Genomic DNA, 20,910 nt, shown 5'->3' with positions numbered 1-20,910 from the left:
GACGAAAGAGGTTATATAGAGATGGAATTGGGGGCGGCGGAGCTCCGAGGGGCTCACAAGCCTGCCAGGCCCGGCCAGGGGGGGGGGCTGGTGGGCTTGTGAGCTCGTGGCTCTGTCCCTCCAGTTGATTCTTGCGCCGGAATTTTTTATATATTCCACAAAAATTCCTCGTAGATTTCCAGGTCATTCTGAGAACTTCTATTTCTGCGCAAAAACAACACCATGGCAATTCTGTTGAAAACAGCGTCAGTCCGGGTTAGTTCCATTCAAATCATGCAAATTAGAGACCAAAACAAGGGCAAAAGAGTTTGGAAAAGTAGATACGACGGAGACGTATCAACTCCCCCAAGCTTAAAGCCTTGCTTGTCCTCAAGCAATTCAGTTGACAAATTGAAAGAGACAAAATAAAAACTTTGACGAACTCTGTTTGATCTTGTTGTTGCAACTATGTCTAACTCATATCCAGAATTTAAGTAAGATCACAAGCAAACCACATAAGCAAATGACATCTAGGTCTCACGGTAAACTCATACCAATGACATAATCAACTAGCGAGCAAATAATAATAAGTCTCAAGCGTCAACACTTCAATCAAAACAATCATGAAGCAGCACGAATAGATGGTATCTCGCTAGCTCTTTCTGAGACAGCAAAACATAAATGCAGAGCACCTTCAAAGACCAAGGGTTGACTAAACATTGTAATTCATGGCAAAGAAGATCCAGTCACAGTCATACTCAACACAGTTAAAAGCAAAGCATAAAAATGACAAAGGTGCTCTCTAATTGGTGCTTTTATAAGAGGAGAAGACTCAACAGGAAAATAAATAGACAGGCCCTTCGCAGAGGGAAGCATTGATTTGCAAAGGTGCCAGAGCTCAAGCTTTGAAAACGGAGATAATAATTTTGAGTGGCATGCTTTCATTGTCAACGCAATGACTAAGAGTTCTCACCATCTTCCACGCTACACACGCTATAGGCGGTTCCCAAACATAAAAGTAAAGTTTTGACTCCCCCACCACCAATCAATCACACTCCACGACTAGCCGAATACTTAGATGCCGTCCATACCAAAATCAATCCAGGGGAGTTTTGTTTGCAATTATCTTTTCGATTTGAGCATGGAACTGGGCATTCCAATTACCGGCCCCTTTCTCGTGAATGATAGTGAATAAACACATATCGAGAATAACATGCCTAGCATGGAAGATACTGATAGCCCCCTGTCACCACATGAGCGGTTCGGGCATGCAAAACAGATTATTTCTTGAAGGTTTAGAGAGTGGCACATGCAAATTTACTTGGAACGGCAGGTAGATACCACATATAGGTAGGTATGGTGGACTCATATGGAACAACTTTGGGTTTAGGGAAGTGGATGCACAAGTAGTATTCCCGCTTAGTACAAGTGAAGGCTAGCAAAAGACTGGGAAGCGACCAACTAGAGAGCGACAACAGTCATCAAAATGCATTGAGATTAACCAATATTGAGTGCAAGCATGAGTTGGACATAAATCGCCGTGGACATGAATATCATAGAGGCTATGTTGATTTTGTTTCAACTACATGCGTGAACATGCGCCAAGTCAAGCCACTTGAATCATTCAAAGGAGGATACCATCCTATCATACTACAGCATAGTCATCTCAACATTCATGTGGGCATCCAAGACAAACCATTATAAGCTCCTAGCTAAGTAAGCATGGCATCAGCAACTATGATCTCTAAGTTGTCATTGCAAACATGTTTCTCTCACAATAAAGCTGAATCAGGCACAATGAGCTAGTCATATTTATAAAAACAAAATAGATCGAGTTCATACCAGCTTTTCCAGGCTCAGTCACTTCATCATATATCATCATTATTGTCTTTCACTTGCACGACCGAATGATGTGAACAATAATAAGAGTGCCCGTGCATTGGACTAAGCTGGAATCTGCAGGCAAACACAAAGGAGAAGACAAAGTAATATGGCTCTTTAACAGATAAATAGATATGCATGCGAGAGCCACTAAACATTGTAACCATGGTCTTTTACCTTGAACCAAAGAAAAAGAAAACTATTTACACGGGAAAGCTCCCAACAAGCAAAAGAAGAACAAGAAAATATTTTTGGGGTTCCTCAAACTAGACAGACACACGAAAAGAAAACGAGAAAAAGAAAATAAACTAGCATGGATGATACAGTGGCAAAGTGTGAACACCGGCTAACATCGCATAAGCAAGAATGTAAAGTCGGTGAGAAACACGTACTCCCCCAAGCTTAGGCTTATGGCCTAAGTTGGTCTACTCCCATGGAGGGAAATAACTAGCTCCGGGGTACTCTGGAGTGGACTGAGGATGCCACTGCTGTGTGAGCTCCTCTGGCTCCCACTGATAAACCGATGTCTGGTACTCGACTGGTGGATCGGGCACCTGCACCTGTGGTTGGGCTAGGCCCCAATATGCGTAGATGTCCGAGGGGATAATAATGTACCTGCCTGCATGAAGGTTGAACAAAGAAGGAGCAAGCAAAGTAATAGTCTCACGAGTACCCTGACTAAACACCAGGTTATAAATCATCCTTCTATTTATATCTCTATCAAGAAAGTCATGGCGAACCATGCTATCGTAATCTAGATATCTCTCGGGAAGAAGAATCTCTTCTTCCTCTTCCAGTCTAATAGGTATCTCAAAGTGTCTAGCAAGACGAGTAGCATATATACCTTCATAGATAATGCCTTTAGAACGGTTTGTGTTCAACCATTGAGCTACTATAGCACCCAAGCTATAAGTTTTATCATTATAAAGGGCTTCGCGCAAGACCGCAAGATCTAGGGAACTAAGTGACCCAGCTTTCCCACGGCCAGTCAAACATTTTCCCACAAATAGTGAGAAGTACCGAAGCGCGGGAAAATGTATGCTAGCAGCTCTAGCGCAAGACACTCCTCTCTCCTCTCCTACAGCAATAGTGTCGATGAAAGCTTCCAAGTCCCGTGGACGAGGTTCATGAATATCCCCAACGTAAGGTAATTTGCAAACATTGCAAAAATCCTGGAGTGACATGCACTGGGGGATATCATAAAGTTTGAACTCAACCATAGGAGGATTCTTCCTCGGATAGAAGTTAAAGCTTTGTACGAAGATATTACTGAGGAGGAGGTATTGCAGACACTTATCTTCAACGAAGGCGGTAAGGCCTGCGTTCTCCACCAAGTAGTAAAAGTCCTCATAAAGTCCGGCGGCGCGTAAGAACACATCGCTTGGCCACTCGCATGCTCGAACTTCTGCAACTCGAGGGACCGGATACTTGGGTTTCTTCTCACTTCCATCTTCCTTGGGGTCACGACTTGAAGAGCCTCTTAAGAACCTCCTCATCTTTTCCTTTTTCTATCTTTGAAAATTTCTGAAATTTTTAGTGTCTCTAAGGAAAAGTGAACAAGGCTCAACAAAACTCATAGCAACTACTCCGACAAGTGCCTAGAGGCCATATTACGCATCAAAACTACTTGGGACCAGCTAAAATTGGCATGCAAAGCTCAAGAACATGGTCGCCAAGGCAGCAAAAATACGCGAAGTATAAGGCACTAGAGCAAATACTAATTGGACCAATGGAGGAGTCACTTACCAAGGAGTAATTTCCCCAAAACAGTTCGGAGAATGGTGCTTTGAGCAAGGAGATCGAAAATCCCAGCAAGAGGAGCAAGAACACGGGTTTGAGCTGCGAAATGAATTTTTCTGGAGGTAGGAGAAGTGGATGAGAGCTAGAATGAGTGGAGGGGGTGCTTGTGGGCCCCACAAGCCTGCTAGCCCGGCCAGGGGGGGGGTGGTTGGGCCTCCTGGGCTTGTGGCCCACTGGCGCATCCCCCAGACTAGCTATTCGACTCAATATTTTTCAAAAATTCTAGAAAAAATCATACTTGATTTTCAGGACGTTCGGAGAACTTTTATTTTCGGGGTACTTTTCTACGAGACGCTAAAACAGAAAACAGGGAAAACTAAACTAAATCTATCATTTTTCTTCTAAGCAACCGAAGGTGAAAGCTCGGAACAGAGGTTTGTGACTCCTCGATTCATCCTTCTCATGGTCATCGAAATAAATCCGTCAACTAGGTTGATCAAGTCTCCTCGACAAACCTTTTCGAATCGCGAAAGAGAACGGAGAATTTTCGAATAGTCACTAGGTCACCTCGATGGGGATGTGTATCTCCCCAACAAGAAAATCATATTTCATCTTAACAGGAGGTATAGGACATTCAAAGCTCCCAAAAAGTATCGATGAAGTTTTTTCGATAGCATAGATGCAATGTACTCGATATTGTTTCTTCGGAAAGTGCACCGTATGCTCATTACCGTTGACATGGAAAGTGACGTTGCCTTTGTTGCAATCTATAACAGCCCCTGCAGGGTTTAAAGGGGTCTTCCGAGGATGACCGCCATAGCATCGTCCTCGGGAATATCCAAGATAACAAAATCTGTCAAGATAGTGACATTGGCAACCACGACAGGCACATCCTCGCAAATGCCAATAGGGAAAGCAGTTAATTTGTCGGCCATTTGCAGAGAGATTTTAGTGGGTGTCAACTTATCCAGTTCAAGACTACGATAAAGAGAGAGAGGCATAACACTAACATCGGCTCCAAGGTCGCATAAAGCAGTTCTAACGTAGTTACCTTTAATGGAGCAAGGTATAGTGGGCACACTGGGATCACCTAGTTTCTTGGGAGTTTCACCCTTGAAGGTATAGTTAGAGAGCATGGTGGAAATCTCAACCTCAGGCATCCTCCTCTTATTAGTAACAATATCCTTCATGTACTTAGCATATGGAGACATTTTGAGCATATCCGTCAAACGCATTTGTAGAAAGACAGGTCTAATCATTTCAACAAAGCGCTCAAAATCCTCATCATCTTTTTTCTTGGATGGTTTGGGAGGAAAGGGCATGGGTTTTTGAACCCATGGTTCCCTTTCTTTACCATGCTTCCTAGCAGCGAAGTCATTCTTATCGTATCTTCTATTCTTAGGCTGTGGGTTATCAAGATCAACAGGTTCAATCTCCACATCCTTATCATTGCTAGGTTGAGCATCTACATGAACATCACTATTGATATTATCATTAGGCTCATGTTCATCACCAGATTGTGTTTCGGCATCAGAGACAAAGACATCGTTTGGACTCTCAGGTGTAGCAGCAACAGGGTTGCTAGCGTGCAGGTTCCTATCATCTTTCTTCTTCTTTCTGGGATGACTAGGTGCATCAGTGCTAAGTCCCTGAGAATCTTGTTCAATTCTCTTTGGATGACCCTCAGGATACAAAGGTTCCTGGGTCATTCTACCGCCTCTAGTGACGACTCTAACAGAATTGTCATTCAACTCATTGAGCAAGTCATTTTGAGCTTTAAGTACTTGTTCTACTTGAGTAGTAACCATAGAGGCATGTTTACTCAGAAGCTTAAGATCATTGACGTTTCTGTCCACACAAGCACATAAATGCCTAAGCATACGAGCATTTTGTTCCAATTGTCTGCTAACATAATCATTGAAACTCTGTTGTTTGGCAACAAAGTTGTCGAATTCATCCAGGCATAGGCTAGCAGGTTTATCAAAAGGAATATCACTCTCATCAAACCTACGCACAGAATTTACTTCTACTACCTGTATCGGGTTATCGAGATCATGGATCTCTTCGATAGGTGGTAGATTTTTGACATCTTCAGATTTAATGCCTTTCTCTCGCATAGGTTTCTTAGCTTCTTGAATATCTTCGGGACTGAGGAATTGAATACCTCTTTTCTTTGGAGTTGGCTTAGGACGTGGTTCGGGAATAGTCCAAGCATTCTCATTGCACAAGATGTTATTCAACAGGATCTCAGCTTGTTCTACAGTTCGTTCCCTAAAAACACAACCGGCACAACTATCTAGGTGGTCTCTAGAAGCATCGGTAAGTCCATTATAGAAGATATCAAGTATTTCATTCTTCTCAAGAGGGTGATCAGGCAAAGCATTCAGTAGCTGGACGAGCCTCCCCCAAGCTTGTGGGAGACTCTCTTCTTCAGGTTGAGCAAAGTTGTATATTTCCTGCAAGGCAGCTTGCTTCTTATGGGCAGGGAAATATTTTTCAGAGAAGTAGTAGACCATATCCTGGGGGCTACACACACAACCAGGAGCAAGAGAAGTGAACCAAGTCTTAGCATCATCCTTTAGCGAGAAAGGAAACAACTTGAGGATATAGTAGTGGCGGATCTTTTCCTCACTAGTGAATAGGGTGGCTATATCGTGCAGTTTGGTAAGATGGGCTACAACCGTTTCAGATTCATAACCGTGAAAAGGATCTGATTCGACCAGAGTGATTAACTCAGGGTCGACAGAGAATTCATAATCCTTATCAGTCACAAAGATAGGCGAAGTAGCAAACTTCGGGTCATATTTCATCCTAGCGTTCAGAGATTATTTTTCCACTTGAGCAGTAATTTCTCAACATTATAGCTATCCTTACACGCAAGAAAATCCTCAGCTATCTCTCCCTCCATAACATAACACTAAGGCGTATCAGGCAATTTGAAAGTGCGTTATATCGACTAGAGGGGGGTGAATAGGAGATTTTTAGAATTTCATCACTGAGGAAATTCCTTTTGAGGAAATTCCTCACTGATGACTAACTTACAGCAGAAACAGTAAAGGATCAGACGTGCAAACGTTCACACCAACAATATTTCAGAGGGAAGAATGTGAAAACAGATTGCACAGTAAGCAGGCACGCAGAATACATATGATGATTAACTATTGTGAAGAATTTGGGGTTGAGGAAATTCAGAGAAAGTCTTCAGCAAATTCTTCAAACAGTCACAGTGAAAGTCATCAACACACAATACAAGGAAAGTAAAGAGTTGAGGAATTAGAACCTGTTTCTCAGTGAAGACAGTTGTTGATGACCCAGTTCCAACTGCTGTGACAGTTGTACATCTGGTTTGGAGCGGCTTGGTATTGAAACCAAAGGACACCCAGTCCCGGGACACACAGTCCCTATCGTATTCTCCTTGAGCTAAGGACACACAGTCCTTGCCCAACACTCGTGGTAAGTCTTCAGGGCAGACTTCCAAACCCTCACAAACTTGGTCACCCGGCGATCCACAATTGACTGCTGGATTGCTCTAGACCATGATGCCTAACCGTCTGGAGGATGCACAGTCCTCAAAGGTAAAAGGCTTCAGTCCCACACAGGAACAACTTCTTCAATGATGCTCAATCACTAGGTTTGGTTTGTGGTCTCGGTGTGTGGGGTATTTCCTCACTGATGATTTACTCTCGAAGGCTCTGAGGAATTTGGGTTGCTCTTATGACAAGTGTCAGTTTCTAATGGAGCAGCCAACCAGCTAGTGGTTGTGGGGGTGGCTATTTATAGCCTGGGAGCATCCTGACATGATTTGACACTAATGCCCTTAAATAATATGACCGTTGGAATGGATAAGACCAATGACTTGGCGTGGTTATCGAAACGGTCGGAACCCTCAACTGTGAGAGTCCTCATGTCACTCGTATTCCTCACTTGAGGCTTTTGGTAGGATTAGGCTTGGGTTGAGCATCATGAGGAAATTCATTCCATAGTGTAACTTCGACCCCCTTTAACAGTACGGCGTTCCTATTACTCAAATGTGAAGAAAGTAAAACAGAAAGTATAAATCTTCATGCTTCAAATTCTTCAGAATGATTTTCTTCAGGAACCACCGGACTTCTCAATATCAGAATCTTCATGAGGAATATCATTTTCATCGCAGATTCCTCACGATTCATTTCTTCAGCTTCAGACCAATTTCTTCAACTGAAGACATATATTTTAGGGGTCGATATTCTTCAAATACCTCAAACTCCTCAATGACTTATAGATCCTGTGTACACTCATAAACACATTAGATACTTAACCTATAAGTCTTCAAACCACCAAAATCACTAAGGGGCACTAGATGCACTTACAATCTCGCCCTTTTTGGTGGTTGATGACAATTAGGTTAAGTCTTCAACAGGGAGTAAAAATATGAAGTGTAAATACTCATTTGAGGAATTTGAAAACAAGATTCAGAGAGACTCCCCCTGAAGATGTGCATATCTTGAGGATTTTTCTTTTCACAACAAATGCACATTGATGATTTATATCATGGAGATCTCCCCCTGAGTCTTGTAAATCATGCGTACATATAACATATCATATGAAGAAAATGAAGATGCATGATGGAAAATGGTATCTCACGAATTCCAGCATGCGTGCATTAAAACTTGAGGAATAAGCATGCGAAGAAAAACGTTCAAAAGCGTCAGAGTACCATCGGGCTTAAGTTACAACTCATTACATAAAAACTTCAGAAGAGCCAAGAGTTTGTAACTTAAATATAGTTTATAAGCCCCAAAAATATCCCGCTTGAAGACTAACTCTCGAGTTTCTCCCCCTTTGTCATCAAGTGACAAAAAGGGACAAACTGAGGACTAACGCCCGTGAAGACATCATTTCTTGGCGGTCGAGGAAGAGCCGTGATGCTTCTTGGGAGTAGTCTTCTTCCTTGGGCCGGTTGCAGTGTCGAGCTGTTCTTCATCAGATTCAGCAGTGCGGAATGAAGAAAAGGAGTTGTCTTCAAGGTCTGGCACTGGAATGGGCCTGAACTTCTTCTTGGGAGGCCACGACCAGTCAAAGTCTCGCTCAAAGTCCATTTCTTCAAGCTCAGTCTGAGTCTTCAGATGTGCAAGTGTAGCCCAGGTGCGATCGAAAACCTCATGCAGATAGTGATGGTTAATCTTCACAGAGTTCTGTGTTTCAGTGAGGGTTTTCACAATGGCACCAAACTGGCGTTTGACCCATTTGTGGTTGCGATCCACCTTCTGGTGAAGACTGAGGAGGAGCTCTCTGGTATTCAGCACGCGAGGAGGAACTGGGCTTGCTGGACGAGTCTCAGTATCGTCCCATGAAGAATATGCTTCTGGCTCTTTGAACTGGCCATCAAGGGGCCTGCTGCCTTCTTCAATCACAGATTTTCCTATTCCTTCAATGGGCTCGAAAAGTCTTCTTGTTGACCCGGATAGGAGGCATATAACCCATGTGGTTTTGGAAATCAGCATGGAAGTTGATGCCTGTCCTTGTCCTGATGAATCTCATGATCCACGGGGCATATATACTGTGATCAAAGGGGCACATGGCATTGTCGGCCAAAGTCCTCAAGAAGAAATCATGGATATTGATAGGAATACCGTGAATGATGTTGAAGAGGATATTCTTCATGAGGCCTACAACATCTTCTTCATCGTCATGGCCTTTGATTGGTGCTAGCACACTGCAGAGGATTATGTAAACAGACCGGGGTGTGTACTTGAGCTCGTGGACGAGGAAGGTTGTTCTTGAAGATTTGCCTGCAGCCAAAGGCTTCATGAGGACTTCCATCATTCCATTTGGCAGCTCACGCTCACCATAAAGTTTCACTGCCCCATCTGAGGGAATTGCTACGGACAGTTCTCTGAGGAGTTCAGAAGCAGGAGCCTTGTAGTGAGTGTTTTGGGTCATCCAATCAAACACCCAAGTGTTGATGTCTTCAGGGTTGCCAGATATATGAAGAGTGGCATAGAACTGAAGAATAAGCTCGTTGTTCCAGTCTGATATATCTGAGCACATTGGGAGCAAACCTGCATCGTGGAGTACACTGAGGACTGGCTCTAGGCAAGGTATTGCTTCAAGCTCAACATGAGGAATATGCCTGTGCTAGAAAATCTTGTTGCGTCCACAAAGCACAGAGGCATAGTAGTTCATCTGAGTCCTTGTCCAAAACTTCAGATGCCTCATTTGAGGCTTGTCATAAGGGTTCTCTCTGATGAAGTACATGCGTTCGTCAAAGAAATTTTCTTTCTGAAACTTTGGACGCTTGGAGAATGGCTGACGCTGAACTGGCTGAAGATTTTGCTGAGGAAGAGGGGAAGAGACAACGATAGCAGTCTCTGGGTTGAGCACAATGATTGCATTGTCTTGGGCGGGTACATTTTCTTCAGCATTTTCCTCAGGGTGAGGAATTTCATCAGCTGGTACATCATGCTGAGGAGATGGTGCTTTCTCTGACTGAGCTTCAGGCTGAGGAATTTCTGCTTCTTTCTCAGTTGGAGGAGTCTGATCAGCCTGTTCCTCATCTTGAGGATTTTGCTCAGAGTTTTGGATTTCTTCAGCTTGAGGATTTTCAGCTTGTTTTTCCTCAGCTGGTTCTGTTGCAGAAGCAGTTCCATCAGCTGGTGCAGCTGATGCTTGAGCAGTTTCTGTCTGAGGAATATGAGGTTGAGGACTGTCGTCAATCTGAATTTCCTCATCAGTGTGTTCCTCAGGAGCGACATCCTTCATTTCCTCATCTGCCTTCGTAGCTGGGTCATCAATGACGACCATCTCATAGGAAGGGGCGACATTGAGAGGCACCGGGTCCAGAGGAGCAGTTTCTTCACTTTCTTTGAGGCGCTTTGCCTCTGTTTCTTCTACTGCTGAGGAGGCTTTTCTCTTCTTGGCTTCCTTTTCAGCAGCCCTTGTTTTCTTCACGTCTGATGCAGACGGAATTATCTTCTTCACCTTTGAAGCTTTTGGTGAAGGTGTTCTCTCTACAGTTTCTTCAGCTGGTATTGAGGAACCAGCTGGAACAGAGTCATCAGCCTGCTTTGATGAAGCAGCTGGATCAGGAGCAGTCTCATCAGTGGCAGCAATTTCATCAGTTGCAGTTTCCGTGATGATTTCTTCAATGGCCGGTTCTTGAACACGGCGCACTTGGTGTTCTTCCTCGGCTTGAGGAGTTTCCTCGTCATGAGGAGATGCATCTGCTGGGGGTGTGGTTCTCTTGTTGTAGTCATCAACAGCACTAGTGGCTAGCTTGATGAAATTGCTCTTGATGCTTTTGCGATCTGACAACTTGGTGTACTTGTCAGTCAATATTTGCAGCTCTGCCTGGGTTGACACCAGTGCATCAGGAGTCAGTTTGAGGAGATTCTGCCTTAGGAATTTCTCCTTTTTGATCTTTGCAACCTTTGCCTGCCTAGCCTGCTGTTCTTTCCACTTGCCTTCATTTATGAAGGTGGCCACCATGTGGCTGATGCCAGGAGGAAGTTTCAAATCATCAATGGGAGTGTTTGGGTCCTCATACCAGATATTGATGTAGTCAAGGAGGACCTTGGGGTCCATGGCCAGAGGAATAGCACTGCCTGATGCTTGAGCTACCCTTTCTTGCTTGTTTCTGACGATGGCTTGCAGGGTTTCATCATCATATTCATCACTTCCCTCTGATGCAGATGGGACTGCGATGATTTTGCTGGGGCTGGGCAGAGGTGCACGTTCAGCAGTTGTCAAAGTCTTCACAAGAGGTGTTGAAGACTTTGTCTCCGAGCTAGTTGCAGCTGGGAGTGAGGAGCTGGAGCTGGCGGTCGTAGGTTTCACGACATGCTTCTGTACTGGTTTCTCTTGAGGCTTTAGAGGTGGAGCTGAGGATTTTGGTGCTGAGGAGATTGGTGCTGATGGCTTTGGCGCTGATGGTTTTGGTGTTGAAGGTTTTGGTAATGAGGGTTTTGGTGCTGAGGGTTTTGTGACAGAAGCCTAAGAAGACTTCTCTTGAGGCTTTGGAGCCTTTGGCTTTGATGGCGCAGACTGCATTTGAGGAATTTCTGAGCCTGAGGTTTTTGCAGCTGAGGAATTAGCAGCGCCGGAGGCAGCAGCTGAGGATTCATTAAATTTCCTCACTGCAGCTTCTGCCTACCTCTTGAGCTTGGCCAGATGCTTTTCCTTTTCATCTCGATAGTCATCAATGGTCTTGAGGCTTGAGGGATGTGCTACTTGATGATCCTCAAGTGGGGCCCTTCTGCCAGGAGGCTTCAAAGCGAATTTCTTCGCATATTTGGGAGTCACAAACCTGTACTCCTTCCATTCCTTCGCCCATCGGCGTTCAATCTTCTGCAGCCGTATCTTTCTCTTGGCCATTGTCTCATGTTCATCAGGCGTGTAGTAGTCCAAGTAAATGTCCTCAGGGATATCAACAGCTGTGTTTTGCTCAAGCTTCTTTCCTCCCTTCTGTTTTCTGTCTTCCTCCATTTTCTTCAGTTGAGGATTTTGCTGATGATTTTGAACTCTTGAGGATTTTGATGAGCCTTGAAGAGTTTCTTCCAGAAACGCTGCAAATGAGTTAATGTGATGAGAACCGAGAGATTCATCAGCTGACATGTGTGTACCTGTGAACAGAGTATGGTTGCGAGGAATTTGGAGAGGTCATATGCGTTCTCAGATTTGAAGAAAATCAAAAAGTTTGACAGTTTGAGGAATATAACCAGTGGTTGAGGAATTTGCCTAAGCATACTGTTCTTGGGTTCCAGAGTTGTACAGATCCGAAAATTCGCACAATTGAGGAATCTCGTGATAATCTTAGATGCTTAGCATAGTTCATCAATGATTGTGGTGATATATAGTGTTTGAGGAATCAAGTGCGCATCGTATCTTGAGGAGAAACAGATTTCACATAGAGGATGTAAAATTTTAGATCTAACTTGCTGTAAAAATGGGATATATTTACCCTAGAAGGTGCGCACGAAGAACACAGGAAGTTGTGTGTGGAGAGGCTCTTCGTTCGAGTGTCCAATGCACCCTAACTTGGCGACAGAGGACGTCTACGGCGGCGGCGGACGAAGATGGTCCGACTCCGGCGTGGTTCTCGTGACGAAGAAGTCGAGGCAGTGAAGCTCTTCCTCACCGGCGACGAGACTACCAGCGGTGGCGCTAGGGTTCAGTGGAGTATGCTGTGGCAGGAGAGCGATGAGGCGAAGAAGAGGATGCCGAGGGGGATAAGGACATATTTATAGCCCAAAAGTTACTGTTTGACGCAAAAATGTCGGACCAAATAGCCCCTGCCTCTACGTCTCCGCAGGACACGTGTAGCTCCCATACGATGCGGTGGAGATAGTGGAGATCGTGGTTATCCGATCGTGGGAAGTGGGGGTTCAGTTACTGTGTCTTTAAAGAAACAATTTTTGACGATTTGAGGATTTTCGTTACAAAATCATCAGCTGACAAGGACGCAGTGAGGATTTTGAACAAAGTTTCAAATGGAACACATATGAAGAATTGAATAGGCTGGATAAGTATAGCATAGAGGGAAAGAAGGGTCCGATCACATTCACTTAGCAGAAACATCAACTTGAAGAAATAGCAATAAATGAATGCTGTTGAGGACTAGAAATCACAGTCTACCTAGTCAAATGAAAGTCATCAAGTGTTTTTGAAGATTTTGTAATAAATCATCACAATGAAGAACAACTGTTTTGAAGAAAAACGCATTGTGAGGAAATTGATCAGTTGAAGAAAATCAACTTGAGGAATTTCACATAGGGTGGTGGCGTTACCTACCATATAAGAATGTTGATTACAGACGCCGCGTACAATTGTCATAGGGCCCTGAGAATCAATTTATTCGTTAATTTCTTCACATTCAGAGTGACATTCTTTATCAGTTGAAGAAAATGGATTCATCATGTGTTGCACATCTAAGTCATCAACTTTGCATAAGTGTTAGGATGTGTGCATGTTTTTACAAAACATTTGAAGACTCTAAGATATTTAGCTCACACAGCAACTTGCAAAACCTTTTCTCATCCAAGGGCTTAGTGAAGATATCTGCCAGTTGATCATCAGTCTTCACATGGTCGATGAGGATATTGCCCTTGAGGACATGGTCCCGAAGAAAATGATGACGAATCTGGATGTGCTTTGTCTTCCAGTGATGTACTGGGTTGTATGCAATCTTGATAGCACTCTCATTTTCACAGTAGAGAGGTACATTCTTCATGTTGATGCCGTAGTCCTTGAGGGTTTGCTTCATCCATAGCAATTGAGCACAGAAAGAACCAGCAGCAATGTACTCAGCTTCGACAGTGGAGAGTGATACGCAGTTCTGCTTCTTTGAGGACCAGCAAACTAGTGATCTTCCGAGGAAATGACATGTGCCAGAAGTTGACTTGCGATCCACACGGTCACCAGCATAGTTTGAATCAGAATACCCTACGAGATGAAGATTGGAGCCCTTGGGATACCATAATCCTAGTGTTGGTGTGTGAGCTAAGTATCGAAGAATATGTTTCACGGCCTTATGGTGTGATTCCTTCGGTTTTGCTTGAAAACGTGCACACATGCAAACACTAAGCATTATATCTGGCTTAGATTCACATAGATACAATAAGGAGCCAATCATAGAACGGTATACCTGCTGATCGAAATCTTTACCATTTTCATCAGTGCCGAGGTGGCCGTTGGTAGGCATTGGAGTCTTGGCACCTTTGCATTCGTGCATGTCGAATTTCCTCAGAACATCCTTGAGGTATTTCTCCTGTGATATGAAGATTCCATTGCTTTGTTGACGAATTTGAAGACCTAAGAAGAATTTCAGCTCCCCCATCGTGGACATCTGATATTCCTCACTCATCATGTAGGCAAATTCATCACTGTATCTTTTGTCAGTACAACCAAATATAATATCATCGACATATATTTGACACACAAATAGCTCATTATCATAGGATTTAGTGAAAAGAGTTGGATCGAGTGAACCAGGTTTGAAGCCTTTCTTCATGAGGAATTCCTTCAATGTATCATACCATGCCCGAGGGGCTTGCTTGAGGCCATACAGAGCCTTTTTGAGTCTGAAGACTTTGTCTGGATTCTTTGGATCCTCAAAACCTGGGGGTTGAGCAACATATACTTCTTCCTCAAGCTTACCATTGAGGAATGCACTTTTCACATCCATTTGATATAAGGTGATGTTATGATGATTAGCATAAGCAAGTAATATTCGAATAGCTTCAAGTCTAGCAACAGGTGCAAAAGTTTCATCGAAATCTATTCCTTCAACCTGGGTGTAGCCTTGGGCTACAAGTCGTGCCTTGTTCCTCACCACTTGACCGTCCTCATCTTGCTTGTTTCGGAAAATCCACTTGGTGCCGATGATGTTGTGCTTGCGAGGATCTGGTCGTTTGACGAGCTCCCATACGTCATTCAGCTTGAATTGAAGAAGTTTGTCTTGCATAGCTTGGATCCACTCCGGTTCCAGAAAAGCCTCAGCAACTTTTGAGGGTTCTGTGATGGATACAAAGGAAAAGTGCCCACAAAAGTTAACTAAGTGTGAAGCTTTTGAGCGAGTGAGAGGACCTGGCGCGTTGATGTCGGTGAGGATTTTGTCAAGTTCTACTTCGTTTGCAATCCTTGGATGAGCTGGTTGAGGATTTTGTCTGGGCTGAGGAAGTGGTGCTGGTGCAATTTCCTCAGGAGCATCTTCTTGGTTTTTATCAGCGATGGGGATCGTTTCTTCACCAATTTCGTCAGTGGGGACAATGTCTTCAGTAGGCTTAAGCTTTATTGCTTCCTCAGGAGACAACTTATCTGGATCAGAAGGCAATTGCTCTCTTTGCGAGCCATTAGTTTCATCGAACCGCACATCTACAGTCTCAACAACTTTGTTGTGATAGTTGTTGAAGACTCTGTAAGTGTGCGAGTCCTTTCCATAACCGAGCATAAAACCTTCATGTGCCTTAGGTGCAAATTTTGAGCTATGGTGAGGATCTCTAATCCAGAATTTTGCACCGAAGACTTTGAAATAACTTACATTGGGTTTCTTGTCAGTGAGGAGTTCATATGAGGTTTTCTTGAGGAATTTGTGAAGATATACCCTATTGATGATATGGCATGCAGTGTTGATTGCTTCAGGCCAAAGGCGACGAGGAGTCTGATATTCTTCAAGCATAGTTCTAGCCATTTCAACCAGAGTCCCGTTCTTCCTTTCGACGACACCATTCTGTTGAGGAGTATAAGGAGCAGACAATTCGTGAGTAATACCAAGTTCATCAAGATAATCATCAAGACCAGTGTTTTTGAACTCGGTTCCATTATCACTCCTGATGTGTTTTATCTTGATGCCAAAGTTCGTCGAGGCCCTTGAAGAAAATCATTTGAAGATTTCCTGCACTTCAGTTTTATACACTATGATATGCACCCAAGTATATCTGGAATAATCATCAACTATGACGAAGCCATATAAAGATGCTGCATTGGTTAGTGTGGCATAGTGAGTAGGTCCAAATAAATCCATATAAAGCAATTCGAATGGACGTGTAGTGGTCATGATGGTTTTGGGGGGATGCTTGGATCTGGTCATTTTCCCAGATTCACAAGCACCGCAGAGATGATCCTTGAGGAATTTGACTGATTCAATGCCGATGACATGCTTCTTCTTCGCGAGCGTGTGCAAATTCCTCATGCCTGCATGACCTAGTCTTCGGTGCCACAGCCATCCTTCTGAGGTTTTTGCTAGTAAGCAAGTGGCTGGTTGAGGACCTGTAGAGAAATCAACCATGTACAAATCCCCTCTTCTTACACCTTCGAAGACTTTGGATCTGTCAGGTTCCATGATGACTACACATCTATATCTACCAAAGATAACAATCATATCAAGATCACAAAGCATCGAGACAGACATAAGGTTAAAACCAAGGTATTCAACAAGCATCACTTTGTCCATATGCCTATCCTTGGAAATAACCACTTTGCCAAGTCCCAATACCTTGCTTTTACCTTTGTCAGCATATGTGATTTGCTTCAGAGGTGACGGAGTTAGTGGCATATTCATCAGTAAGCTTTTATCACCAGTCATGTGATGTGTGCAGCCACTATCAAGAACCCACTCAGTATTCTTGGGTTTGTCATCCTGCAGATGAATTAGCACAGCTTACCATCTCATATGCTTCAGTTTTGAAGAATATGATACTAATTTCATCAGATCAGTAATTTCATCATAACAGAAATGTATGGACGTGTGAAATAATTCTATTTCATCAATCATTAGCTTGCGTCCTATCAAGCATTTCCTCAGGTCTCCAGCAAATTCTTCAGATGATGATTTTCATCTGGAGACCTGTCCTGCAGAAGTGATTAGTTTGATTTCTTCACCACCCACATCTGAAGGGATGGCAAAGCGTTCATCATCCTGCGAGCACCATATGAGAAAGGTGGCATTGAAGCTAATGCACTTCTCTTAACAGTAGGGGGATTAAAGTACTCATATGAATATGCAGAGAACTGGTTTGGGGATTTATGAACATGATGATTTGAGGAGTAACGCTCATATTCATATTCCTTGTAGTTTCCCTGCATGTTAGAAGCATAAGCACGGGTACGAGCATAGTTTTGACCAGTTGAGGATTTTGATCCTCTTGAAGATTTTGGTCCTCCTGAGGAATTTGATCTGGGGTTCAGATTTTTCAATGGTGGTGTGATGAGGACATTCACCTGAAGATTTTTAAGGCAGCTTTTGGGAACCCAGATTTTCCTCAGAGGAGGGTCATTCCTGCAGTTAGTTCCAACATATCGAGCAAATACTTCACCAGATTGATTTTTGAACAGTTTATAGTTGGAATCAAGTGACTCATCCGAGGAATAGGATAGTTCACATGAAAAGCGAGTTAGATTAGATGGATCAAAAGGAGGCCCAGTAGCAGCAACCCATGAGGTTTTGGGGTACTGCTCAGGTTTCCAATAAGATCCATCAACATTTAATTTCCTCTCAAAGGCAATTCCTTCTTTCCTCGGGTTCCTATTCAAAATCTGCTTTTTGAGCACATCACAAAGGGTTTGATGTCCTTTGAGGCTTTTGTACATGCCTGTCACGTACAATTCCTTCAACCCTGCATTTTCATCAGTAACATTTGTGTTTTCCTCAAGTGAGGAAATAGACACAACAGGTGCAGCTGAAGAATTTGTAGCAATGGTAGCATTTGATGATTCTGGTGAGGAATTAGCAGTTTCGCGTTCAATGCATTTAAGACATGGAGGAATAAATTCAACTTGACTAACGCTGATCTGTTGAGCTAGTAATGAATCATTTTCCATACGAAGATCATCATGAGACATCCTCAGCTTCTCAAGATCAAGCTTCCTTTGGAGAAATTCATAGGAAAGCTTCTCATGATCAGTGAGGAGTGTATCATAACGATCCTGAAGATTATCAAATCTAGACTGAAGACTTTTCATGTCATCAGTGAGGATTTGGGTAAGGTTCATTTCATCATTCAACAGATCATCACTTTTGTCTAGCAGTTTCTGAAGCTTTTTCAGAGCAGTTTGTTGTTTAGTGGCAATGATAGCAAGTTTACTGTAACTGGGTTTCTTATAATCATTAGGTTCACAGTCACTTGAATCAGAGGAGGAGGCATTATTTGATACCTTTGAACCTTTTTCCATGAAGCAATAGGTTGGAGCGATGTCATCAGCATAGTCATCAGTATGGATGGTGCAATCATTTTCTTCAAGATTGAAGATTGACTTGCTGACGAAAGTGGTTGCTAGTGCAAGACTAGCCTGTCCGGATTCTGAGTCTTTCATCAGAACCCCCTTCTTCATCACATTCCTCTGATTCTGCCTCGGAGTCCATTTCCTTGCCAATAAGTGCCCGAGCCTTTCTGAAACTAGTCTTCTTGTGCAATGAGGGCTTTGAAGATGAGGATTTTGAAGATTTCTTCTTCTTCTTCGAGTCACCAAAACTGTCATCCTTGTATTTCTTCTTCTTTGATTCCTTTCCCCAACGGGGACAATCAGCAACGTAATGACCTGATTTCTTGCACTTGTGACAGGTTCGTTTCTTGTAGTCCTCAGATGAAGATTCTGATTTCCTCATGTCTCTTCTTGAAGATTTACCGAACTGACCATGTCGTGTAAATATCTGGAATTTCCTCACGAGCATTGCAAGCTCCTGTCCAAATTCTTCAGGGTCACAAATGCTGTCATCTGTGTCTTCGTCTTCAGATGAGGAAATTGCTCTTGCCTTCAGTGCACGTGGTCTGGAATAGCTTGGTCCATATAGATCTCTCTTTTCTTCTAGCTGGAATTCATGAGTATTCAGCCTTTCTAATATATCAGCTAGATCAAGCATCTTGTAATCTGGTCTTTCTTGAATCATCAGAACTAAAGTATCAAATGAAGAATCCAAAGATCTCAACAGTTTCTTCACAACTTCGTGATCAGTGATGTCTCGAGCTCCCAGTGCTTGCAGTTCATTTGATATGTCAGTGAGGCGATCAAAGGTGTCTTGGCAGTTTTCATTGTCATGTCTCTTGAAGCGATTGAAGAGATTGCGAAGAATATCAACACGAGAGTCACGCTGGGTTGATACTCCTTCATTTACCTTGCACAGTCTCTCCCAGATTAGTGTTGCAGAGCCCAAAGCACTTACTCTTCCAAACCGGCCTCGGCTCAGATGGCCACAGATGATGTTCTTCGCTTGAGAATCGAGTTGCTTGAATTTCTTCACATCAGCCGCAGTGACACTGGCAGAGATGATGGGGACACCATTTTCCACAATATACCAGAGATCATTATCAATAGCTTGTAGATGCATTTGCATTTTGTTCTTCCAGAAGGGAAAGTTCTTTCCTTCGTAGGTAGGACATGCTGCAGTCACCTTAAACATGCCTGCAGTCGACATAACTAAAACTCCAGGTGGTTAAACCAAAATCACACAGAACAAGGGAGTACCTTGCTCTGATACCAATTGAAAGTGCGTTATATCGACTAGAGGGGAGGTGAATAGGAGATTTTTAGAATTTCATCACTGAGGAAATTCCTTTTGAGGAAATTCCTCACTGATGACTAACTTACAGCGGAAACAGTAAAGGATCAGACGTGCAAACGTTCACACCAACAGTATTTCAGAGTGAAGAATGTGAAAACAGATTGCACAGTAAACAGGCACGCAGAATACAGATGATGATTAACTATTGTGAAGAATTTGGGGTTGAGGAAATTCAGAGAAAGTCTTCAGCAAATTCTTCAAACAGTCACAGTGAAAGTCATCAACACACAATACAAGGAAAGTAAAGAGTTGAGGAATTAGAACCCGTTTCTCAGTGAAGACAGTTGTTGATGACCCAGTTCCAACTGCTATGATAGTTGTACATCTGGTTTGGAGCGGCTTGGTATTGAAACCAAAGGACACCCAGTCCCGGGACACACAGTCCCTACTGTATTCTCCTTGAGCTAAGGACACACAGTCCTTGCCCAACACTCGTGGTAAGTCTTCAGGGCAGACTTCGAAACCCTCACAAACTTGGTCACCCGGCGATCCACAATTGATTGCTGGATTGCTCTAGACCATGACGTCTAACTGTCTGGAGGATGCACAGTCCTCAAAGGTAAAAGGCTTCAGTCCCACACAGGAACAACTTCTTCAGTGATGCTCAATCACTAGGTTTGGTTTGTGGTTTCGATGTATGGGGTATTTCCTCACTGATGATTTACTCTCGAAGGCTCTGAGGAATTTGGGTTTCTCTTATGACAAGTATCAGTTTCTAACGGAGCAGCCAACCAACTAGTGGTTGTGGGGTGGCTATTTATAGCCTGGGAGCATCCCGACATGATTTGACACTAATGCCCTTAAATAATATGACCGTTGGAATGGATAAGACCAATGACTTGGCGTGGTTATCGAAATGGTCAGAACCCTCAACTGTGAGAGTCCTCATGTCACTCGTATTCCTCACTTGAGGCTTTTGGTAGGATTAGGCTTGGGTTGAGCATCATGAGGAAATTCATTCCATAGTGTAACTTCGACCCCCTTTAAGAGTACGGTGTTCCTATTACTCAAATGCGAAGAAAGTAAAACAGAAAGTATAAATCTTCATGCTTCAAATTCTTCAGAATGATTTTCTTCAGGAACCACCGGACTTCTCAATATCAGAATCTTCATGAGGAATATCAATTTCATCGCAGATTCCTCACGATTCATTTCTTCAGCTTCAGACCAATTTCTTCAACTGAAGACATATATTTTAGGGGTCGATATTCTTCAAATATCTCAAACTCCTCAATGACTTATAGATCCTGTGTACACTCATAAACACATTAGATACT

Source organism: Hordeum vulgare, chromosome 5H (assembly GCF_904849725.1).
Source record: "Hordeum vulgare subsp. vulgare chromosome 5H, MorexV3_pseudomolecules_assembly, whole genome shotgun sequence".
In the NCBI taxonomy this organism is placed as follows: Eukaryota; Viridiplantae; Streptophyta; class Magnoliopsida; order Poales; family Poaceae; genus Hordeum; species Hordeum vulgare.
This window is presented reverse-complemented; position numbering follows the sequence as displayed.